At 40.2% G+C, this 26,645-nt stretch overlaps 1 non-coding gene across 1 annotated transcript; it reads right to left on the bottom strand.

The window, feature by feature from the left end:
- Positions 1–23,714: 23,714 nt before the first annotated feature.
- Positions 23,715–23,821, bottom strand: LOC123390121. The gene has a single exon (XR_006604747.1). It is a non-coding gene; the product is annotated as a U6 spliceosomal RNA (small nuclear RNA).
- Positions 23,822–26,645: the final 2,824 nt, after the last annotated feature.

Below are 26,645 nucleotides of genomic sequence, written 5' to 3'. Positions count from 1 at the left end.
AACCCTATGCTTCCCAACAGGCAGGAAAAAAAAAAAAAAAAAAACAAAAAAAAAAAACAACCCCACATCATATGTAAAAGCAGGCTTTGGAAATGTTAATGTAATGATTGATTAACAAGTGACCTTATTAACCAAGTTAATAAATTTGGGAATGCGTTCAAGAAGGTGAGGAAAAGGAATGTGTTCTGAAGAAACTGGGTTCATGAGAAGGATGAAGATGGGTAGAAAAGGTCTGGACCTGCAGAGCAGCAGCTGGGGGAAATCTCTCTCAGACAGCAGGAGCTAAAATTTCTTAATTTCACCTTTCTGTGGAGATTTCTTAAGTAATTGTCTCTTTCACTTATTTAAAATTATTTCGCTTTATGTTCTACTGGAACCATAGAAGGCAGAACTCCTTCCCACTATCCAAATAAAGCAAGATAAAGAGGTTAAATACAAGTACCACAAGGCAGTCATTTGCATCCTTAAAGAAAGACAAAGCCACTGGAGAAGACCATTCCAACAGGGAAAGAAGAAAGACCTATTATTTAGAACAACTAGAAGTCTCGAATTGGCTTTTTGTTGTTGTTGTTGTTGTTTCTGTTTTTTATAAGTCTAGTCAAAGATTGTAGTGTTTCACTTTTATAGAATGTACTCATTCATTCATTCCGCAAACTCACCAACTCCCAAATGGCTGGGATTGGGGTAGATGCTGGAGGTATCAAATAAATCAGACACATTTGCACATTTCCAGGATTTAGCAAACTTCAGTGGGAGATTTACATGTAAGCAATTTAAAACAGTAATCATATGGCAAAAATTCGTAATAGTAGTATAGAAAATTAAAAAGAAATTCAAAGGAAGTCACTACCAGTTCAGTTCAGGGATGTCAGTATCATTTTTCAGAGATGCCAACAGTTGAATTATAATTCGAGAGATAAACAGGAGTTCACCAGGTGGAAAGGGGAGGGTACCTGCTCTGGTGAAGAGAAGGGCATAAAAGAAAGACAAGCACGTGAAGGAGTTTCATGTGATAGGGCAAAGTTGTAGCTGAAGTGTGGAGGGAATGGGGATGTAAACGGAGGACGGTAAAGGGAGTTGAAGCATTGGTCAACACCAGATTGTGAATGGATTTTTCCGGTTGTCTTCTATAAGTTAAAAATTTGGGAAGCTATGTCTTATGCAACAGGATCTACTGTCTGATTTTATTTGGACATTTTGTAGCAGAGAAACATAAGACAATATGTCTTAAAGGGTTAATCCTTGTACGGCATATAGAATGGATGACAGACAGGTTAGGAAGTGATAGAAGAAGACTAGTTTATTCTAATAATCTTAGATGAGAAATAGAGCTTGAACTAAAGTGGCAAAAATAAAGAAAAGAAGTGAAGATATATTGATGAAATGTAATTAAAAAGAAATGTTATCTGGTTGGATCGGGATGATAGGGGTCAAAACATTCAGAAATGACCCAGAAATTTCTAGCTTAAGCAACAGGATGACATCCTCCATTGCCCTGGAATATAGGAAGGCAGCAAGCCATGAGAGGATGCAGTAAGTTCAGTTTTGAATGTGTTGAACTGGAGGTCCCTATAGGGTAGTCAGGATGTCCTGTTCTCTAGGCAACTAGTAATAAGGGATTAGGATTTAAGAAAGCTAAAAAGCCTAGGAATATTGTTTTGGTGGTCACTAGAATTTAGGAGAAAATAGAACTCAGAGATGTGGATAAGATCACCCCAGCAAGAGCACAGAAAGGGAGCAAATGTAGTCTACGCATGTGGGAGGGAAGCCAGGAAAGGAGGTAGACGAAGAGAAGTCATAGCACTCGAAGAACCAGAGAAGAGCTATGGAAAAAAGTAGGTCCGAGAAGATAGGAGCAAGCAACAGTGTTTCTTTAGTGAGGCATCCTATAAAAATACAGTCTCTTTTGAGACACCTGGGTGGCACAGCTGGTTAAGTGTCTGCCTCTTGGTTTGGGCTCTGGTTGTGCTCTCAGGGTTGTAGGATTGAGCCCCAGGTCAGGTCTGGCTCTGTGCTCAGTGGGGAATCTGCTTGAGATTCTCTCTCTCCCTCTCCCTCTGCCCCTCCCGCTCATGCCCAGTCTCTCTCTCTCTCAAATAACTAAATAAATCTTAAAACAAAAACAAACAAACAAAAAAACAGTCTCTTGAACTTGGTAATTACTAGTGATCTCAGTAATTTCAGTATCATGGTAGTGATGGGGCAAAAACCAGATGATAGTGGGTTGAAGAGTACTTGGAAGGTGGTGGGGAAAGAAAGAATCAGTGATTTGGAGATTAATGGAAAAAGAGCAGAATCAAGGGAAGACTATACTTAAAAGGAGAGCTAGACAGGCTTATAGACTTAGGATGAAGCCTGGGGGAGGAGGATTGTTGAAGATTCTGGACAGAGCATCAACACCAAGGGAGCAGAGCCCCTTCTGGATCCTCACAGGCTTTAAAATTATATCTCCCAGCCTACACCGCAGCTGTGTGGGGATGTGGATAGTAGCCAATTAAATGTGAAATGAATCTATAGCAAGATCTACCTGGGTGGGGATAGTATATTTTGTTTTTAGAGCCAAAACAAAAATAATTGCGAACTTATGAACCATTTATAGTCCTTTTTTTTTTCTTCCACAAACTATTCAAGTTAACAGGGGAAAAATAAAGTTTCTAAATAAAGTCTTCTTCTAGGATTGCATTTTTGACTTGCCAAGCCAAACGAACCAAATCTTTTGTTTCTCTAGCAAACTCGCTTCCCAAGAAAAATACACCTGCAAGTATCTAGGGCCAGGTTTTCCCCACCCACAGCCAATTTCTTTTTTTTTTTTCCCCCTCAAGCAACATTAGAGGGCACTTCTACATTGTGCTATGCTATCCTTCAGCCAAAAGGTTAAGCAAGTGTAAGTGAGGGCAATCCAATCGCTCTCTTTATTTTGGAGGTGAAGTAATTCCCCCCCTCATTTGCTCCCGCAGATGCTTCGGCTCCGAAGTGATCCTTCAGTGTATTCCAGGAATAGATAGTTTGAAGATTCTTGACAGTTCTGGCACGGTAGCAGGCAAGTTACCATGTGTTAGTGCTTGCGATAATAGCCATTGTCTGTACCATCTAATTATCTCGTCTGGCATTCGACAATCAGTCATTCTTCCGCGGCTTGAGGAGAAGCAAACTCCGTATTTTATGTGCATCGTGGAGACACTGATTCCCTAAGTGCAAAACCCAGACACTTTATGTGAAGTTCTGGCGTGTAGGCAGGCTTTGTAAAACTCCAAACTATGGAAACTTTTCCCAGTGTATTTTATTTTGGAAGTTTGGGGTTTTTGAAAAAATGAAACCAAAAGACAGTCGTTCCTGGGATTATTCTGGTGGCTAGAAATTCTCATCGACCTAGATGGAGGCTTGCTTCTTCACTTATTAAGGGAAGTGAGGGGAGGTGAACAAGTTTTGAATGCTTGCTATATGCTAGGCCCTGTGAGAAGGCCATCCTTTGCCTTATTTGTTTCTCACGACAATCCTGAGAGAGAGAGAGAGAGAGAAAGAGCAGGAGCGAGCGAGAGAGGAGATCTCCTCATCGTGTACATCTAGAAATTAAGACCTAGATAGAACAGTCTGTTTCAGATACCACACCTAGTGAAGGGTAGAGCAGACAGCTAATTCCATGTCTGCCTAACAATTCCTAATGCCCTCTTTTGAGTACCCTTTTAAGGCACTTTTTGATTTTACAAGGAATAAAAGCATTGGTTCTATACAGAAGTAGGAAGTAGTAGCCAAAAGGAACCACCAATGGATCTTATTATGGACCACTGTAAGAAATGGACCACCTTCTGCATCAGCATGGTGGATCTCCGTGTGTCTGGGTGGCTCAGTCATTAAGCATCTGCTTTCTGCTCAGGTTATGATCCCAGGGTCCTGGGCTGGAGCCCCACATTGGGCTCCCTGCTCAGCAGGAAGTCTGCTTCTCCCACTTCCACTCCCCTGCTGTGTTCCTTCTCGCTGTCTCTCTCTCTGTCAAATAAATGAATAAAATCTTAAAAAAACAAAAACAAAAACTAATGATAGATCTCTTCACTGACCCTGACACAAGGCATGCACTGAGGCACATTTAGAATGCCTTCTCTTCTCTCCCTCCATCCAAATCCTTCCTTATGAACCCAGCTCGTCTCTCTCTTTTTCCATAAAGCCAGCTGTCAGTACATAAGCCTCCAATGGGCCTTTCTTTTTTTGATCTCTTGTTTTACTCTAGAGAGCTCCAGACAGCTTACTTAAGTTTGTACTGCTATATATTTGTACCCAGCATCTTCTTATTTGCCTCATCTCCTTCCTTCCTTCTTTTCTTTTCTTTTTCTTTTCTTTTCCTTTCTTTCTTTCTTTCTTTCTCTTTCTTTCAACTGTCCAGTATTTGACATGAATTGAGGTCTAGAGCAAGGAAAAAGTGATGGATAATAAATTGGATGAGTAGAAGTCCTTTTGATTTAATGAGTAAAAGTCTATCATTGAAATACGTGGGATGAAGGAAGGGAGACAGAAAACTATGAAGGAAAATAATGTAACCTTTTTGAATTGTGAGGTTAAGGCAAGCTCCATGGGCGTGCCATTTAATGTGGACACAAACATATATTTTTGACAAGCTAGGACTTACTTTCACTACGGGAAACAGTTGCTTCTCATCTGCTCCATCAGCTTGTGTGGAAGCCCAGCACAGGCCACCGTGTCAACAGCCGTGAGGAATGCAATGGCAAGCAGACGTCCCAGAGAAGAGTTTGCTGGAAATTGTCCACTGCCCTTCCGCACCCACTGGCACCCACTGGCACCCATTAGTACCCTATTTGCTCTGATACTCAGGAACCATAAGCCTTAGAGATGCATTTCCCTAGACCCTTTCAACAGAAGACTTCTGTGACCCTTTAGTGCTAACCAACTTTGAAAGAAACGTGGGGGCTGTTTTGACAGCAGTGAGATTTCCTGAAATCTCGCGACCTTTGGCTGCAGAGGCACATTTTCCAGGTACTTTGCACCAGAGAGGAAAGTTAGTTGGTCCTCTCCTAATCCCTACCAACAGTCTTCTAAACACATGTTGTCCTTTATGACAACAATTTTCAGTTTCAAATACCTAGAATGATTTCCATTGTCTTGATGATACAGAAAGGGACTTGAGGTCAGACCAGAATCCTAACTCCACCCTCAGGGACAAAGGTTAAGAACAGAGAAGCAGCCACAACTAAGGGTAACTGGCTTTTCCTTTCTAGTTTTGTGCTGAGCCCTTTCGCTGTTATGCAACTGCTATGGACTAAATTGTGCTCCTTGCCCTTCCCCCAACCCCCCACATTCACATGTTGAAGCCCCCTAGGCCCCAGTGTGATATTTGGAGATGAGGCCCTTGGGGAAGTAACTAAAGTTAGATGAGGTCATTAGAGTGGGTCCTCATGAGGAGATCAGTCAGTGGCTTTTTAAAAAAATTTTTTTTAAGATTTTATTTATTTATTTGACAGACAGAGAGAGATCACAAGTAGGCAGAGAGGCAGGCAGAGAGAGAGGAAGAGGCAGGCTCCCCGCTGAGCAGAGAGCCTGATGTGGGGCTCGATCCCTGGACTCTGAGATCATGACCTGAGCCGAAGGCAGAGGCCTAACCCACTGAGGCACCCAGGTGCCCCATCAGTGGCTTTATAATAAGAGGAAGAGAGAGAGATATCTCTCCACCATGTGAGGACGCCGCAAGAAGCCTGCTGTCTACAAGCCAGGAGGAAAGCTCTCACTAACAACTGAATTGGCACACATCTTGATCTTGGATGTTCAGCCTCCAGAACTGTAAAATAAATGTATGCTGTTTAAGCCACCCAGACTATGGTAATTTGTTATAGCCGCCTGAGCAGATTAATACAATAAGGATTACAATTTGTAATGTACTAAACCTATTTCCCTGCTCACGTTCCATTTCTTCCTATTACCATGGAGCTGCTGACACCTGCATTTTATCACTCCCCAGCTAGACCAGAAAGGCCCCGGGGCACATGGATTCAGGCTATGTTCTGAAATTCTTGAGTGAACTCAGAGTCTGACCCAGGCTGGTCCACTACCTCATTCACGGACAGTTAGGTAGATTGCTGGAGGAGGCTTGCCCGACACTGAGAAGAGCCAAACACCTACCCTCAAGTGATTACTCTGCTCTATGCTCTGTTTCTTTTTAAGCTTGGGCTAAGAGTGGACATCATTCTTGAAGATATCATAAAGAGCAATAACTTCTGTAAACATTGCCTTTTCTTTTGCAGGAGAAGTATATCTCCAAAGCTAGAGAAGTATTTCCTGAGCCCTGGAAATGAAGGAACCTGGGAACCCCAACCGTCCTAGAAAATAAACTTCCTACCTTCCATAATCCCCTCCTGGGTACCTAATGCTGAAAGAATGGGCCAAATCCCTAAAGAATCTGATATTTTTCAACTCAGGCCCTTTTTGACATTCCACTTAAGCCTCAGGGAAGACACTGCCTAGATTTATTTCTTGTAGGATGAGAAAAGGAGTTCTTCACCTGAATGATCCAAAACATCTTTGTCAGAGAAAAGTAGACTTTTCCTTTGGAAATACTGGCAGCTCTGGAAGTAGAAATCCTCTCTCCTGATGGGGTTAGGTTTTTGGTCATGCGTGACACATTACTGGCATTAAACATTGAGTGAATCGATCATTGAGACAGAAACAAGCTAAAGAGAAAAGGGGGTCACCCTCTACTATGGTTTTTCTTGAAGTGAAAACTACAGAAAACCTAAACAGTTGAAAGAGGACTACACAAATTCTGCTCTGGGAGTCTCTATTCTACATTTGTTTGAAAACCAGTTGTTGGACATGATGAAATGTAGAATTGCTTGGGCAGAATCCAAAATTGCTGAGCAGCCCCAACCATTTCTGCCAGGATCCCAAGTCCAACTCTATGTAAGGTACATTCCGCCTTGCCTGTATGGCTGTGGTCATCCATTCCTAGCTGGTGAACTGTATTAGATCCCAGATGTAAGCATTAGATCTCACATTCTCTTTTAATGGAATGGCTTGTGGAGAAGGGCGAGGCTTGGGAGCAGGGTAACAATACACAGGGTGTATTTTCAGATATATGGTTCCAGATAAAAGAGAGGGAAGACCCTTTTCAAAAACTCTCCATACCAACTGAGCCTCGCCAGTAGGGGTAGCTGCTGAGCTGCCAAAAGATGACATTTAGTAACACAGTTCTTTCAGGCCTGGTGGAGCTTCAAGACCTGGTCCAAATTTTCCAGTTTATTTCTGGCCAACCCCCCTAAAATATCGTATCTTCTGGCCATGCAGAACTATTCATTATTGCCTTATCACACCCAAATTTGCTTTCCTTCATGTTTTTCTCTGTCAGAAATGTTATCTCCTTCCCTTTCTTGGAAGCTAGATCAGATACCACCGTCTCTGACCAATCATCTCAGAACCCCAAGGTGGAACAAATTCTCCCTTAGATGATGTGTTCTACCTACCTGCCTGCCTGCCTACAAATTGTTCATACTATTTTGCAATTGTTTCTTTACCTATCTATTTTCCATCTGGAATGTGAGATGTCTGAGGGCAAATTCGTTTGGTGCTCACATTTTATCTGAATACCTGGTATAGCTCAGCTACACAGATGCTTCCCTGGGCAAGGAAGAAAATACCACTGAGAAATCATATCAGAATTGCTCAAAGGGTCCATGCTCTCAAAGATACCATGATTACTTATGGCTGAAAGGATTTTTATGTTTACCTCTCCATCTAAGACATTAGAAATTCACTTCCCATTAAACTCCATAGACAAGTGTGTTGGTAAGTGTGAGGTGAATGATTCCTGTGTGAGTCAGAGCCCTCACTTTGAGGACATGTACTTACTGTTCCTAGGATAAGACTGCCAGGGGAAATTGAACAGTTAACATTACTAGAAACACGGAGAAGAGAGGTACTTGAGGTGCCCAGGACATGCCCTGGACAGACCGCACACACATGTCTGGAGTACATGAGAGTCATTAGCCCTGGTACGGGAAGCCTGGGCCCTCTTCTCAGTCATTACCCCCAACAACAGAGCCGATTTCGCTTGCAGGCTAATCCGAGGGCTGCTTAAGGGATTGTTCCCCACTGATGTCTTTTCACCACCAGGTAGTTTTAGGAGATGAGGGAGAGAGGGTGAGAGGGAAAGGGAGAGTCAAGAATCAGAATTCTCATAACAAGGAAGAATTTCCACATCAAAACCTAGATCTGTTTGTGCCAAGTGTGAAAAGGCATGAAATAGCTAGGCATGAGCTATTCCCCAAAGACTTGTCTTTTACTAGAAAGAACTTTGTAAATGGTAATAGGTATTAGACTGGCTGGAAGCAGATTTGCTCTGGGCCCAGAGACATAAAATAATCATCACTTTGTTTGTCTGATTCTAAATGGGCTTAGTATTGATTTGCATTATAAGAATTCCAAATTCCCACTACTCTGGGAAAGTAATCCAAACCAACTACTTTTCATTCCTGGTTGTTTCCTACACATGAAACTTCTTTGAAATTCTGCACCAAATGTGGAGGAGAATACATATGAGAAGAAGCCTGACCAAATATTGTATCTGCTCCCCTTGCATGTTTCCATCCCAAACTCATGAGGCTGGGTTCTGTTTGAGCTGGTTTGAGTTCCAGTTAATATAGTTCTAAGAAAGCTTGAGAGAACAGATGTGGTGTGTACCAGAGGGCTCACCTCTAGTCCATGGGCCTTAGGAACACACATGTGTACCACATTACATGTCATTAAAAACATGGAGGTCAGAGTTTTCCAGTGAAAGGGACTTTAGTGGTTATTTCCTTCCTACTTTACAGTGAAGGATCAGAACAGTGAGTTGCCAACACTGAGACTAGAAACCTTCTGCTGACTTCCACAGCCACGCTTCTCCCACTCTCTCACAAACTGTCTCTGGTAGAGAACATTCTAGCTTTTAAATCCGTCATGGGCGCCATGTGAACTTAATGCATATAGCAAGTCTATTCATTCGCTTGTGAATTTAACAAATAGTAATAGTCCATTATGTGCCAGGACCCTTCCAGCTGCTGTGTGGGATATTTCAGTGAACAAAATGGACTCCAGTCAGTACACTTGCAGGGTTCGTGTATTCTAATGGGATACTGAAGGTAAGCGCCCTCATGCTCATCCGACAGATCAAGAAATAGAGCCTCAAAAAAAGAAAATGGCTGGGAAACAAGCTAACTAATGATAGATTTAGCACCATGGTTTAGACTTCTTGCCCAGGACTCCCCTAGCATGGATATAAATCCATGGTTCCACCTCAAAATGTGTTCAGAGCCTGAGGATGTGAAAAATTATGTTCACACAATCCTTCTTATTTAAGTCAGGCAAAAATCTATCTGAGGATGGAAGCTATGTGAGGAGGGAGAGCTGGAAGAGAGAACACAGATGTATTAGGGTTATTTGTAGGTCTCCATGACATTTGGTTTTCCCAGTGCTTATTATGGGTTGAGTTGTCTCCCCCCAAAAAGGTACATTGAAGTCCCAGTTACCTCATGTAAACTTATTTGGAAGGAGGGTCTTTACAGATACAATTACGTTAAAATGAGATCAGCAGAGTGGACCCTAATCCTGTAAGACTGATGTCCTTATAAAAAGGGGGGGAAATTTGGACACAGACAGACAGTCATAGAGGAAGATGATGTGAAGTCACAGGGAGAAGACCACTTATCAGCCAGGGAATGTCTAATGCTCTGAGAAGCGAGGAGAGAGGCACGATGCAGATTCTTCTTCACACCCTCAGAAGGAACCAATCCAGCTGATATCTTGATTTTGGCCTTCTAGCCTCCAGAACTACTCAACAATACCTTTCCATTGTTTGAGCCGTCCAGTTTGGGGCACTCTGTTACGACGGCTCTCAAAGGCTCGTGCAGGAATCCCAGCACATCACTTTATTTCATGTTCTCATAAAATAAAGCACCTTTTTTTTTTTTTTCCTCATGAGAAAAACCTCTCCATACCCACTGAAATCTCCCACATTTCTCAGCTCAGGGACACAAATTTGCTGAGGTTAAAAGAGGAAGATAAATAGATCTCAGACAAGTGTTATACTGACAGAGACTGAGTCTTCCCCGCCCACCTCCCCCAGTCAGCCACTCATACACTTCATAGCTCTGGGCAACTGTCGGTAAATGACGGGAGACCCAGCCCCAAAGATAAAGGAGGTCTGTTCTCTTACTGTTTATTGTTAAGTCAGAAATTTCAAAAGTTTTAACCATATGAATCATGCAATGAACAAACCCACACAATGTGAGAAGATATAAGGGAAGGAAATACTCTGATATCATTTGTACTAAAAAAAAAAAAAAAAAAAAAAAACCCCAAACCTCCTAATTGATGATGAATCATAGAAGAAAAAATCATAGAAGAAAAATTTTTCCCTTCTAGTGCACTATCTTTGAAACTCACAGAGAAAGAGTTTGCTTACATGTTCTCAGATCTCACCAGTCCCCTGAATCGAAGTACTTTATTTATTTATCGTTGTAAATCAGTGTCAAATTTAGGGATGGCCAAGTTTGAGCACTCAAGGATGAAAACTGTATCAAGTGGACCAAGGAACTTCCTGATGACAGGAAATCTCTGGGACACAGTAGGTGCCCATCGTAATGTTTGTTGAGTTGGCATACATGAAAAGCTAATGAGCAAGAGAGACAGAGACCTCTTTATTATCCATCGGAAAGGTGTGGAGAGCTGAGGGGAAACAGGGGAGGTGAGGTATGCTATGTTTTCTGCACCTGTTCTAGAACGATTACAGTCAATGTTATATTGTGTTTCCCTGCACAGGGTTGTTTATCATCATCTCTATACATGGGATTGTTTGCCTATATAGATGTTCTCAGGAGAGCACTTGAAAATGTCCAGTTACATAATGACACTTGGCGGAGGTTCAGTTTTAATCCGTTCAAGTGACTGTATTTGAACTAGCACATTCCATTCCCTTTGCCCATCTCATTATTGCCACAAAATGGGCTTTGATAGCTCTAGTCCTGGTCTCTTCTCTTAGTGATCTCACTTAACACAGTGAACTTAAGGGTCCAAACCACCTGCTCAGTGCATAGCAGTTTTGTACGCACTACAAGAACCCAGCACCAGCAAAGTAAGGAAATCAGTGGTTTTTATTGCAGTTGTGCCCAATGTACTCTCCAAGGAACAGTTGACCTAGCAGTCTATTCAAAAAGTTTCTTTATCTTGGTGTCATCGCTATGGCACCATCTTTTGTCCTTGTTTCCACTTTTGCCCTTCTCAGAACATGATGCTCTTAAGAGCACAGCCTTTGGAGCAAGAATGTCCAAGTTCAAATCCAAGCTCCACCACTCATTAGCTCTGCTACCTGGGAAAAGTCATTTAATCTCTCCACACTCAATTTCCTTGTGTGTCAAATACAGATAATAATACCTGTATCATGAGGTTGGTTTTAGCATTGAGTGTGTTAGTATACATAAAGTGCAGAATGGTTTCTGCTACACAGTATACACTGTGCAGGCATCTACGTCAGTTATTACTGTACTGGCTCATTAGGTAACATATGGGAGGTGGAAGAAGGATATCAGCCAGGCAGAACAACATTAGTAGAGGCTTAGAAGTCTTCCCATTGCCGATTAAAAGGAAAAGAAAAATGGACAGATATTGGAGATTCAGAAGAGAGGGTAATTTTGTGGCAAAACACACCAGTCTTTACCAAGGAAAAGGGGGCGAAGTATTTGTATTATTTTAAATAGCAGGCTCTTGCTGAACAGGGTTCTACAGTTCAGCACTTGAGACAGATGGTAAAAGCCACATGCTTGTGGATTTTCCCACTTTTTCCACACTCACAGACTCACAACCACTTTTGGTGCCCGTGGTTTAACCTCTGTTTCTCTAAGTCCTGTTTATGAGTCAAGCGGTTTCATGTCATCAGATTGATGGGGAAAGTGTGAACAGGGGATAAGGATGTGGAAGCAGTTTCCACACTAAGCAGGACCACAATGTGCCAACGCTAAAAAGGAAAAAAGAATTCAAGGTCTTCAGGCTTTGAGAGATTGGGTTTAGTCAACTGTGAGAGCTCGCTGCAATCAAAGAAGCTATCTGAGCCCACAAAAGGCGTTTTTTACTGGAGCATAAATAGAAGTCTCAGTGTTGGAAGAGACGAGGCCCAGGCAATGGTGGCAGCCAGGCAGGGTAGGACTGGGGTCAGAGACAGGCAACCAGATTCTTGAATATCTCCCTCCCTTTCTGCTTGGAAAGGGCACAGGTCAAAGTCCACCAATGATGGCAGCATCCTGTGTGGTCACGGCAAAGTTCAGTAATGAGGCCAACGGGGCACTGTGATGTGAGCCCCACTAAGCTGTTTGTTTCAACTGGTGTGCTTAAGCAACAATTTGTTGATGAAAGCTGCTGAAGGAAAAGCCTATTCCTTATTCTTCACTCCTGCTTGACCCCAGGAATTGTCTCAGAATCCCACGGAATCATAGCTGATCCGAACTTCCTAAGCCCTCAGAAATTCCCCAAGTCCCCATCCCCACCTAATGTCAGGAAAGAAGAAATAAAGCCTAAAGAGATTAAGTGACTAACCACCAACTATTGAAAGAGCTGGGACTGGAATTATCCGTCTCCTGAAGAGGAGGGAGGTCTTTTGCCCTTTCTACTGTCCCATCCATACCTCTCTGGATTGTGGTGGTCATCTGCTGCAGAATTCTTAAAAGAGCAGAATATTTTTAGTCTCTAAATTATCCACAAAAATGGTTGGCAGCAATTTCAGGGTCAAAGACATAGTTCGTTTCTAGGCATGTGGGTAGGTCCTTTCGCATTGAGCTGATTACTGGTGTTAAATCTAAAGACAATTAAGCAAACTTTCTTTGTCTGGAAGACTGAAGAGCAAAGCAGTATTGTGGGGGAAGAGTGGTTTTTGAGAAACCTCCATTTAGAAAATTTTTCTTAACCTAATCTTAACCCTAAGTATTTCCCACACTTAACTAAAATAATTAATGGATCTTTCAAAAAATCTACCCCTGCTGTAATTAAAAATGACTTCCCTCTAGTTTACCTCATTTCATCTTCTTCTTAACCTAGCACTATTTCCCCTTTTGCTGAATAAGTCTCATTTTTCTTTCCATTTTCCTTTACAGACCATGGTTTCTAGAATTCCCATCATTTTAAGTAGTTTCCATTGTAACCTCTCCAGTATATCCACATCCTTCTTAAGTTGTATTACTCCTAACCAGACATAAAATTCCATTTGAAGAGTTCCCAGGAAGGAAGCGAGACAGTAAGAATATAGCAGTTATTCATGGGCATTATATAACATACAAACACAAGTAAAATGCATTTGGCAACCTCCTGCTTCTGAGGTGGGGGCATATTGGGACTTTGGCTGAACTCAGTATGAACAGCTTCTCTGTTTTCCCTTCACAGCTCAAACACTATTAATTCATTTTGTCAATCCACTCATTAATATCTTAATTCCAGAAATAATTTAAAAGATTTCCATAATGGAGATAACCTTTGGGAAAAAAATCAAGATTCAATAGATGGAAGGTTGGGATAATTATTTTCATATCTTAGATACTAATACAATTAAGCATAAATTTAGCTCAGAATTTCCTGGAATCAAGGCAAAAAGAGAAAATGTTCTGCTTTAAGTCATTTTGAAGATTACTTCAGAGGGATAAACAAGATAAAACTTCCCTGCTCATAGCTCTTTGCTGGCGTTTCGCAGCTGGTGATTCGGCACTTAAATACTCCTCGAAGGCTGTGGGCTTCTTCAACATGGGTTTTATTTCTTATAATACAGTTTGTACTTGAGTAATGCTTGTTGAATGAATGAGTATTACTTTTTCTGGTTTCCCAGGAACCCTCTATCAGGGCCTCAAATTCCCCTAAAATTATCAACTAACTACATTAATGTTTTTTACTGTCTAGACTTCTTACGACTGAGAGCAGGACACTCTTGGTTAACCAAGTAGACTTTGATATATTTGTGTATTTTTAAATTTCATTTCGTAAAGGGGTTTGTAAGGACACTTGCTTTGAGTGGTTTATCTGCAGATTATGCATAACCCTACCCTGATCTACACCAAGTCTTCCATAATAGGTTAGGATCGGGGTGACATGAAACAAGACTCCTGGTGAGCTCTAGCTCGGAGGCAATGCCAATGGTCTTGCATATTAATTAGTCATTAAAAAAAAGTCTTGATGCTTAGTTTCTTTGTTTTTTTAAGCCAACTCAATGTACTCTTTTTCAAAGAATTGTTGTCAAGGGAGCCTCTTCAGACACCTGTAATAGTCCTAACATGAAGAGGCACTTAAACATCAGCATGCCAATTTACATAATCTCTTAAAAATCTCATTTTATTTTCATAATTACTTGATCCCAAGTCTACTACTCAATCTAGTTTTTTGCTCCTCTTATCCGTAGAACAATAATAACCTTTGGGGAAAAAAATCAAAATTCAATAGATGGAAGTAGAGCAATAATAAATAGAGCGATAACAAATAAAATGAGCACAAATCCATAGATTATCCATAGAGCAATAATATCCATAGCCATAGGGCAATATCCATAGAGCAATAATAAATAAAATGTTTTCAAGGAGACAGCTAAAGAGATACAGCATACTCAAAAGCAAAATGCACTTTTTAGTAAACTAAAAACAGAATTGAAAGGCAAAGCAGCAAGCATGATGGAAGTCACTACGTTGCTGGTCTCCATGCCCCACAGGAGGCATGGCAACCAAGTCTTGGCTTCTCAAGGAAAACAGATACTAAAAGTCCTCTGTGCAAGATGGAGGACCAGATCTGGACTTACTGCTTGAAATCAGTGCCAAGAGAGAGGTTCCCCTATACGTCAAGCTATGTTTTAAAAATAACTGTCAACCTGTTGCTTGGGCTGTGGCTTTGGAAAGTGATGTAGGTCTAGAAGACAGAAATACTAAGACAGTTTTGTGACCCCAGAAACCAAATGGTTAACTAGCCTGATGACTGTATCTAGAATAATCTAACGTCACTGCAGGACAGGAGCCGCCAAACACCATTGAAGACCTCATTCTAAACAGGGAGCTCAAAGGAAATGGCACACATACATACAACATGGGAAAACTGCTAAGGTGTGAGGAGACAGAGGAAACGTAACAAAGAGGAAAATAAATGACAAAAAACAAAAAACAATATTTCTCATTAAAAATGATTCTGCCAATCCAAATACCATAATTGAACACTAATAAAATTGGTGAAAAGATGGAGGGAGGCAGTGAAGAGGTAATGACTGAGAATTAGTCTGCACTGAAGAAACACAGGAGTCTTTAAACTGGAAGAGCTTCCAAGGACTGGGAGGAAACATTTAAAACAAACTCAGACCAACACATACTTTTGTGAAACTAAAGAATACAGAGAACGAAGACAAAATTATAAAAGCTACAGAGAGGAGACATTGACAGAAGAAGAAAAACTGAAGGCACCTTCTTAAAAGAAGAGAGAGAGACTGAAAATAAATAAATAAGTGCTCAAATTAAGAAATAAAGAAAGGGGTGCCTGGGTGGCTCAATTGGGTGAACATCTTGGTTTCAGCTCAGGTCATGATCTCAGTGTCCTGGGATCAAGGCATATGTCCATCTGTTAGGGTTCTGTGCTCAGCAGGGAGCCTGCTTGTGGATTCTCCCTTCCTCTGTCTCTGCCCCTCCCCCTGCTCCTGCTCACTTTCTTTCTTAAATAAATAAATAAATCTTTCAAGAAAAAAAAAAAAAAGAAAGAAGAAATAAACACAACACACCTAAAAAAACTAGATGGAAGGAAACAATAAAGATAAGGGCAGACATCAGATGAATTAGAAAATAAAGACACAGCAGATAGGATCAATAAAAATCAACAGATAGTTATTTGCAAACTGCTCTATGAAGCAAAACTTAGTAAGACCAATAAATATAGAAGAAAAGTCACGAATCAAAAATACTAGGGCCATAAAGGAATAATAACTAAATATAAGTTGAGATTTTAAAAATATTTTATCAATAGCTCTGTCAATAAATTTGCCAACCAGAATACCACTAAATTAAATCAATCATTAAATAAGCTGAATTGGTGATCAAAATTCTCTTCCCACGAAAGATAATAGGCTCAGAAAGTTTTACAGATGAATGTTCTCAAGCGATCATGAGAAAAATAATTTCTATCTTATACAAACTCTTCCAAGTACAGAAAGAGGAGGAACCCATAGCATGTGATATGACTAATGTAATTTTGGCGCCAAAATGAGAACAGGAAAGTACAAGGAAACAAAATTATAGACTTCTTTTACTTACAACGTTCCTGCAAAAATCCCAAATAAAATATCAGCAGGTGAAATTCATCAGTGAATATAAAAACATCACGTCATATTCAAATAGCATTATTCTTAGAAATATAAGGATGGTTCAACATCAACAAATCTAATAAAGTAATAAATCACAATTATTTATTAAAAGGAAAATTTGATTCTCACAATAAATGCAAACATTTGAAAATTCTACATACATATATGATATAAGCACTTTGCCTACTTAGTACAGAAAGGAATTCTCTTCATCTGGTGAAGGTATACATTAAAGACTTGTAATATGAATCATATTTAATGGTGAAATTTTGGGAGCATTTACCCCAAAGTTAGGAACGAAGTAGGTTGCTCCCCGTTGCCACATGTATGCAGCACTCTATTGAAGTTTCTATCTAATGCAGGAAGACAAGAAGAGGTATAAAATGAATAAAAATTAGAAAAGAAATGTCAAAGTGTATTTATTTGCAGTTAGTATGATTGTCTATATGGAATATACAAAAGAATCCACCGACAAATTGTTAAGAATTAAGACCATTTCACACTACTACTCATTAAAAGAGCAACATAAAAATATCATTATTCAAAAGTGTAATGAGAAAATGAAATCATTTGCAATGTCAACAAAAACTTAAGGTATCTAAAATAACAAGAGACATACAAAATCTTTATAGAGAAAATCAAGAAACATTACTGAAGACAGTGAAAAGAAGTGAAGAGATGGACAGATGCAATAGTTTCATGAGTGGGACAACTCAGGATTGTGAAGATGTAATTTTGACTATTTCAATAAAAAACCAAATAAAAGGATTTTCCTAATCTAAAATCAACACTGTGTGAAATAACAGCGTGATAACCTTCAACCAGACCAGGTATAGACAGATAGACAACTCGATCAGAATTACAATCTTAAATGAGACTCACACATTTAAAAAAAAAAAATTTGGATAAAAGAAAAAAAATAGAGTTCCAACTACTCAAATCCCAGAGTCTCGATAACATGATTAAAATGCCAAAATTCACAGTTTTACATACAGGAAAAATTTGTCTTCTTTACTCTTTTTGGAACCTCAGAGGAATAATGGCATCAATCCTCCTCAAGCTGGTCTTCCTTGAATTATTTTGATGCTGCTAAGTACATCTCTTCCTTGAAGTTTTCTCTTCTCCTTTGAGTACCATGACACTATACTTCTTGGCTCCTAGTTTTTGATTTGTTTTACTAGATATTTTTCATCATCTACCTCCTAAAATGGGTGTTTCTCTGGATCCTAGCTTTAGGAACCTTCTTTCCTTAGACTAAGTTCTTTACTGCTAGAGCTTCAGCACCTAGTGTTAATGACAATCAAGATTCTTTGCTTTCCATAAAATTGAAGAACTAATCACGTTCTTAGCAGGTGACTATTAAAAAGTATTTCTATGATACATCACCATGTGGTATTTGGCATCAAACTCAGAAGTTCAAAAGGAGTGATGTTGCTGTAACAAAAGCCCTTCATTTGCTTTTTTATGGGAACAAGCTTTCTCAGCACTTAACGGCTATCACGATAAAAAAATAAGGTTAGGAGTGATGCCGAACACTGCTCGTTTTTACAATAAACCATAGCTGGACACATGAACCCACTGAAAAAACAAAAACCCCAACCATCTTAAATAGAAATAACTTCCTAGGGCCTCTGGGTATCTCAGTCTGTTAAGTGTCTGACTCCTGATTTCAGGTGGCTCAGGTCATGATCTCTGACAGGGTCATATGATTAAACCCCATATCAGCTCCGTCTTGAGCATGGAGTCTACTTTAGATTCTGTCTCCCTCTCTCTCCGCCCCTCCCCATACCCGTGCTTGCCCATTCTCTCTCTCTCTCGAATTAATAAATATATACAATTTTTTTTAAAAAAGAGCTTTCTAATGAAATTTTAACCTTTAATTTTTTTTAAAGATTTTTAATTTTTTTATATTTATTTGACAGAGAGAGATCACAAGTAGGCAGAGAGGGGGGGCAGAGAGAGAGAGGGAAGCAGGCTCCCCGCTGAGCAGAGAGCCTGATGTGGGGCTCGATCTCAGGACCCTGGGATCATGACCGAAGGCAGAGGCTTTAACCCACTGAGCCACCCGGGCGCCCCAACATTTACTATTTTTTCTAAATATATAAAATATAGATTTTAACAGTTTTGTAATAATAATGATTATAGATTCAATCCACAAATAAATATTTTGAATTTAGACTCCTGTTAAAGTAATTTTTAAATAATAGATTTATATACTTTTTTAGTTGTGAAAAATATGACTACATGAGCAATAAAATAGTTTTGAGTGTAAAGACATTGCATTAGAAAAGAAATAATGTGAGTAAAGTGGAATAGAACTACAAGTTCAAAGAGAAAAAAGTTCTCTCTATTGAAAATCAACTTATTCATTAAAAAAACAGAAAAACTTTAATAGATGAGTGTTTATCAACCTACTACACTATTTAGATGCCATTTAATTAACTTAAAAGGCATCTAAAACATCAGTGTTATAAACTACCACAAATTACATTTTTTAAAGATTTACTTATTTTGGAGAGTGAACACACACACACATGCATGAGTGGCGGGGAGGGGCAGAGAGAAAGAGAAACTTTAGCAGACTCTGCTGTGCGTGAAGCCCCGCATGTGTCTCCACCACAGGACCCTGAGATCAGGACCTGAGCCCAAACCACGAGTTGGTGCTTAACCAACTGTGCCACCCAGGTGCCCCATAAATTACATCTTTTTCAAATATTTAAGCTTATTTTGAAATTTTTTGGATGTCAACTTGAAAATATGTCAAAAAGTACATGGTTTTCCAAATATTTTTAGGGTGCCTATGAGGAAAATGACTTGAAGTGTACTGCCCAATGACTGCTGGTGTGCCTAATTTTCAGTGTAACCTTACTAGGTTTAAATCTATTTTAGGAAAGATTTTTGCATTAAAAATTTTAATTCTTTTCAATATAGATTTAAGCTATTTTTTTTCAAGCCAAGAAAAATATCCACATTGTGCAGTTCTTGCAGTGAATTCTAGCTTTCCATGCTTTATTCCACTTTTATGTGAATATTCGTATTTAAAATTGTAAGACTGTAAGTTCACAGAGAATAGGTATCCCCAACAAAGCACACACACCCTTTCAAGCTCTGTCTCTAGGACGACTCATAAGAAGCGTATGCTTGTCCTTCAATATGCTCTCTTAGCTTTTCGTTTCTGCAGCCTCATCGAGTTCTGCAAACACCAGTGCCCTGTTGTTCTTTCATGAAAAGCCTTTTCCTCCACTGTCAGGCAGAGCGGATCAAGGTGCTTCCAAAATACTTGAAACCCTCATCCACTGTGCTCAGGTACAGAGGAGTGAACAGAGCTGATGAAAATCACTTCAGCTGTGAGTTCAAAGTCAGTAGGAACCCTAAACTAGAGGTAAGAGCCCGAGAGGCAAAGACCACAATCCTGGACATGACATGACAAAGAGTGGCCATTGACATAGGCTCAAGAGCTCCTGGAAGGATCACATCAGATGACTTCCCATTGTGATTATATTTAGACAGGAGCTTGAACTTTCAGAGAGAAGGGGGATAAAGTAAAAGGAATTGGAGCAGAACAAAGGAAAGGGTCAGTCATTTTCCATCCAAGGCAATCCCACAGACGCTGGAGCAACCATCAGCCTACTTCGTCTTGTAAATCTGTGTTTGTTTGCTCAGAGCAAGTAGCTCTGAACCCTTGGCGAAGTCTGGTTTAGAAATGCAAACCCATAGAGGAACTTTCCATCTTGTTACACATCCTATCATAAGACTGACATTTTCTGTTCTGTTTGCTATGGGCTGGTGGGTGGCTTTAATTTGGTTTTCCCTCCAGTCCCCGAGTCCCAATCTTTGCCAAATCAAGGAGCAGACAGGGAGGGGAAGAGAGGGAAAATACATATGCATTCGCATTCACCAAGTGATCTCAGTAGTAATTGAATACTGGTTCAGGTTGTCCATGTCATACAAATCAGTTTCATTCTGTGGATTGTTTACATACCACTTCTAGTATGTCTCTAATAAATTAAAATCTTGCTGAAATGGTAAAATGTACTGAAGATATAGTGAATGGTCTACAGGCTACACAGAGGGGCCATTATTCTAAGAGGAAATAGGAAAAGCAATCATAAAATTTTGAAAAATTATGCAATAACTTTGTACTTATTGCCCATTTGTATTCATTACAATGATCTACTTCATAGACATATAAATAGAACGGGAAAGTAACAGATCTACAGTGTGCTCTATACATGGCTTTCAACTTCAGTCAATGAAATTCAATTAGGGTCTTCAATAAAGAAAACTCCGAAAACGCGAAGCATTTGTCTGCGTATTTCTCTGTGCCGTCCTGAAGTTACTCGCTTAACTTCCTTCCAGTTCCTTCCCTTACTCTTCTCAGAAAGTCTCTTTTGTGGAGAGATGAAAAGGCACATTTGCTCGGGTTTGCTCCGGGGTGAAGGTACAGTGGTATCGTTCTCCATGGGCACTGAGCTCTCTGTGCCCCATCTTCCATAAGCAATTAGTGAAAGGAAAGGACCACACAGATAAGACCGTGATTGCCAGGGACTCGGAACAGGTTTTACGACAGGCAGGCCGATCAAAGGGGCTTAACCAAGATGGTTTTTAATCATGTTTGGGCATTGGAGAGTTCTCAGGTTCAAAGAAATGGGTCTGTGCTTTGTTTAGTTTTGGCAAACCTTTCTTTTCTTCAATAACCTCGGAAAAACAAAGCCCACAGAGTGAGGCCATGCACGATCTTGTTTCCCCGTTCAAGCAAAATATACCACCTTGAGGTGGTCTTTTTCTTATAATCAGTTCTGTATATTTTTAAGACTATTTTGAATAGTCTTTTGACTATTTGAAACGAAACCACTTTTAAATTGTGCTGGGAACCATACGAATTAACTGTTATGGAAAAAAAAATGTTTTAGGGATGCCTTTATTGTTTTGCAATGTTCAATATCAAAAGATTCAGCATCACTGTGTTGTTGTTGTTGTTGTTTGATCTAATACAAAAGAAATAGATATAATGGGAAGCAATAATGTGGCCCAGAGCAAGACAGGAAACTGACCACTTTTGTAATCCAGAGCCAACAAGTGAAGGAAGATCTTAGACTCACTCAGGCTCACTGAATATGCAACTGCTTCCTTATCTTCTCCCTCTCGCTTCTTTTTCTCTCCCTTCTTCTTTTTCTCATTCTCCATTTCCTCCCCCCTTTCCTCCCTCTCCATTCTCCCCGTTTGCCAGTCAGCAAGCATGTGTAAACTTTAGAAACTGCTTAACTCCCTGGTAGAGTGGGCAGAGGGTGACTTCACTGAAGAAAGAGCTTTCCTTTATTGACTTACAAAAGTGCTGATCTTTGAGAACAATATCCCATTGTGCACTTCTAAAGATTTGGTCAAATCTCTAAAAAGGAGAGAACAAATCTCAATCTAATTTTCGAATACCTCTTTTTATTTTTTTTTGTAGAAAAATAAAAAATGAATATGCAGAAATAGTAAAAATATGTCAGGCAGCTAAAGTTGCAAGAACATTATGTAGTACATCACTTAATCACAGAAACCACAATACAGGGGAAAAAAACCCTAACCCAAATGTGCTGTTTAATAATCACTGAGGGTCAGAAAGAACCCACAAGCATCCCAGAATCTGTGTCCTTAGCTTCCCTCAGATTTGGAAGGGGTTGGGGAGATAATGGAGAAGGAAGCATGGTACGTGTTCCGGATTGCTGTTTATAGGCCCCTGCACAGCTTTTAGTCATGAAGCCAATTAAGAAAGGAGTTGGAGTCTAGGACAACCTTTCCCAGTTTGATAGATCTGTAGTAGGTCCCTGAATGGCTGGGTTTTGTTTAGGTTTTGTTTTTTTGTTTGTTTGTTTGTTTGTTTTTTGCTTCCCTTTACCCAGAACTCTGAGAGTTAGTCTTAGAAAGAGGGAAGTACTGAGGGAACGTTTTAATGAGGGGGGAAAAGAGGAAAATTTCAAAATATGTGTTTGTAGAACATCATCGTGGAGATTCTGTGGTGGACCGAGACCGGGGCGGGGTGAGCGTGAGGACGGCCGGAGGAGAGGGAGCTGCAAGGCTCTAGGTGCCTAAAGCCAGGATACTAATCTCATCCAGCCCCAGAGAAAACTTTTAAAAAGAGTCAAGGGGAAGCAATCCCAAACACAAAGACTTGGAGGACATTTGGAAATCAGAGATGGGGGAGCGGTCCAATCTGGCAGATGGAAACCCAAGAACAAAAGTTGGCCAGGCGTGGATGGGCTTAGAGATGTGACGTTTGGGGGACAAAGAGATGCCCACAGGGAGATGTTTATTGCCTTCTTGCCATAGTAAATGTTCAATGCTCTCAAGACAAAATTCAGAATGTCTAGGGTTTATCACGTAAAAATAGCTTGAGGCAAACACAATGACATTCTGTATTTTTATTCACCAAAATGTCCCCCTCCATCGAGATCATTTTAACTGGGATGGGTCGGTAGTGGGCCCCGTTCTGCTCCTATAAGGGTCCTGCAGAGTGACTCTGATGACCTCACTCAAAGTAATAAGCATCACTTTCTTCTCTTAAATCCACATCCCTTGCCTCTTAAGCATCATGGAAAGGGAATGTGATATTTTAGAAGGTGTTGTGCTGACAGCCCCACAAACCAGGGCTCCATCTAACTGAAAAGGAAAGCTTGTGCTATAGCCATTAAATGAAAAGGTTCTCTCTCCAGTGTCTTCTGTAGGTTACTTAACCCAGCCAGGCTGGCATCGTGAAATAATTTAAATGCATGCAGTATTAGTAAAATACAGAATACACTGTAGGTATTATTCCCCTCTTTAAGTCTTTGTCCATGAATTGCTCGAGGGCAAAGGCATTGTCTTACTCATCTTTCAGGAAGATAACTGTATTTACTGAGGAAAAGACAGAATCTAATGCAGAGCTTTAGAGCATAATAGATTCTCATTAATTGCTTACTGGATAGATGGAAATTATTTAGCTCCTGAAACTAAACTTCAGGAGACAAAAGTCTATCAGTGGAAAACTTCAAACTAGAAATGTTTTATTAGGCTTGATAACTGTTTTTCTTTCTTTGAGGAGTGTTGTTGGGTACCTCTGCCTCTGAGTTTCTAGAGTTGTTTGGTTCAAAGCTGTTACCATTATTTGGGTACTCAATTAACACCCTCATAAAAGTAATTAAAGCCTCGTGGTTCTCTCTCTCCCTCTCTCTTTTTACCTGCTTTTGTTTTTTATCCATATCCTAGGGACTTGACACAACAGCCAGAGGGAAAGAACCTATCCCAAACCCTGGACAGGGAGAGGGACCACTGGCATGTTGCATATCAAGTCAGGTCTCAGAACAGAGGAGGGACAAAAGCCTTACTCCATGGTCACAAGAACATCTTCCACATCTAAAAATGCGAATGTGTCACAACTTTGCACATCATCCTTACACAGAGGTCATGCTAATCTTGTCTGTGTCATTTCAATTTTAGTATATGAGTTGCCGAAGTGAGCCCAGAGTGCTCTTTTATATATGTCTTTAATCAGACAGATCCTCAGACTTTTCTCCTGACAGCCTTCAGAACAAGCAAAATCAAAAGCAAGTGTGTGATAGTGTAACAGAAGTTTCCATATCATACTAAATCTGTAGTCAAATGCATTGCTCTTCATCATGCGGTTTATGTCTTTGGCGCTCTGTGTGGGAAGGTTTAGATGCCGTATATTTATATACATGTTAAACTATGGTTACTTTATTGTTTTTATTATTTCACATATTGCATTCAATTTATTTGGAACTGGATTTGATGGGAAAATAAAATTTTATATCTGTTTTCCCCAAACAGCCAGTTGTCCTAAAACTATATATTAAAGAATTCAATCTTTACCATTTGCTAAAAACTCTTATATTTATTTGAGCCTACCTCTGACCTATCTTGTATTTTGCTATAATAAGTTTCTATAAGAGTGGGAAAATTGTCTTATAATTTCTTTGTACCTCTAGAAACTGCAACAATACTTAGTCCTCAATAATTACTGCATCAATGGGTAAATTCTCCAATTCACTTAAATGATCCATCAGACTTGCCAATTTCACTGTATAAATACTTCTGGAATCATTCCTCATCCTTTTTTTACCCACACTACCTCCTCCTTCAAGCCCTAATAATTACGGAGTTTTTCCAATGCATCTTACACACAAACAGAATAAGGTTCTAAAATGCAAATCTGATCAAGTAATCCCTGATTAAAATCTGTAAATTTCATTTCATGTTCCATACCTTTGAGGGTCACCAAGGGCCTGAGCTCAACCAAGTGAAACTACTTTCAGTTTTCCAAACATGCCTGGTTGGTTTTTATGTTATTTTATTTTTTTAAAATCTTTGCATTTGTAAAAGCTACACAGCTTGGTAAGTGCTGTGATAGAGGTTTGGACAAAGTGGGTTAGGATAAAGATAAAGGACTCTTGAGAATAGAAAGGTAAGTGAGTTTGGACCAGAATGAACAAAGGGGCAGGGCTGAGACAGAGCATCCACACTGTCCCAGGACCAAAGTCACTGAGAATGACTAGGGGTGGGTGAAGGTGAAGACATGGCTGGAGCCAGATCATGAATGTTCTTGCATGTCATAACCATGGACTTTGAATTTCTCCTACAGGAACGGGGAGTCAAATTTAAATGGGGAAGTAGCTTGATAACAATTTTTTTTGGGGGGGATGTAAATTTGATAGCAGCCTGAAAGGTGTATTGACAGAGAATGAGTCTAAAAGCCAAAAGCGAGGTTAATAATAGATTCTTCAGTAATACAGGTGACATGGGATAAAGCCAGCAGTTTTGAGAATCAGAAGAAGGGATCCACATGATGTTAATAAAGAAAATCCTATAAGATTTTGTGACTGACTAGGCAGGAGGGTGCATAAAAGGAATAACTAGCGAGCCATCTCCTCTCCCCCCAAATCTTGCACCTACCGCCATTTCTAGCTTGACTAATTGGGTAGATGGTGATGTTCTCTACCAAGATGGGAAATTTCAGGAAGAAGACTGGTGCAGGAGAATGTGGGGGCAGTAGGGAAGAAAGAAGAGACAACACACCATATACTTAATATTGGACATGCAGGAAGAAGCTGTTAAGAATGTCAAATGCTGCTGACAGGGCAAGTCAGACGTGGACAGAAAGTGCTCATTTGTACTTAACACTGAGAAGGTTTGAGTGTTCCTCCTAGAAGCTGAGAAGTAAGAGAGCAGAGACTGCCAGTACAAACTTCTCTGGAAATGAGCTTAGCTGTGAAGGGAAATAAACGGGGAGATCTGTGCCTATAGGAGGCACCTGCCCCACGCCTTTTATTTTCCCGTGGAGTTCATGAGAGCTAATATTGTCTTCACTCTGGATTGTAACCTCTTTGAGGCCAGATACTGTGTCGCGGTTTCCTGGATGACCACTTGGTTCTCGAAGCCCCAACATCTTACAAGTTTCTAATCCTCCATGGTGTCTATAATTATCCTGGTGCTCGGGCAGTAGCATTCAATTACATAGTTACTGAACTGAATACTGTGGATGGGTGACTCATAGCCCTGAACTGGATTATTCAAAATGTCAGTGCCTCAATTTCCTCCTCATCAACAGCAATTACTATTGGAGTTCTTTTAATAGTAAATTGAACATGGAAACATTGTCCTTGCTGTCAAGAAATGTTCACATTCATCTAGTTAATGAGAAGGCCAGTCTTATTCCCTTCCTAGAAATATGATGAGACGTAGCGGATATATGAGGGCAAACACATGCATAGTGTGCTAGTAGATGGCTAATCTGTAACATCTCCTTTCATATGTTATGCGCTCTGGGTAGGTACAACCACGAGTCAGCTAACCACACGAGATGCTTTTAGGTCTGGCAAGTGGGATGGAAAGCTCGCTGCATCAGTCTCCTCTGTGAGTGCCTGCACGCTTTCTGGTTTCAGGCTGGAAACGTCCTGTGGTGTGTCTGGCCTGGCCAAACCCAGGAAGTACTGAACTTATTAAAATTTAAAAACAAACCAAAGATGTTTGGAACCTCCCAAAACACTCACGTTGTGTCTGAGGGTGAGGGCTTGGATTCAGTTCTGATTTGACATGAGCACCATATATCAGGAAAACACAAACAGTGCGGGGCAATTTTATGACAGGGCTACACCCTTGCATTCAGTCTCATGACCGTCTCAGAAAGCAGCTCCTGTCCAGGGCCTAGGGGAATTTGGTGAAGCACTCCATCTTCTTTTGATCCCTTTTTGTTAGTCTGCCATAGGAATTTGTGCTTGTGAACACACTCTGAAGCAGCTGGACATGAACATTCTGAAGCAGAGCTGGA

Source organism: Mustela putorius, unplaced genomic scaffold (genome assembly GCF_011764305.1).
Source record: "Mustela putorius furo isolate JIRA1106 unplaced genomic scaffold, ASM1176430v1.1 tig00537227_pilon_pilon_pilon, whole genome shotgun sequence".
In the NCBI taxonomy this organism is placed as follows: domain Eukaryota; kingdom Metazoa; phylum Chordata; class Mammalia; order Carnivora; family Mustelidae; genus Mustela; species Mustela putorius.
The sequence above is the reverse complement of the archived record's forward strand: the minus strand, read 5'-3'. Positions and strand labels throughout refer to the sequence as shown.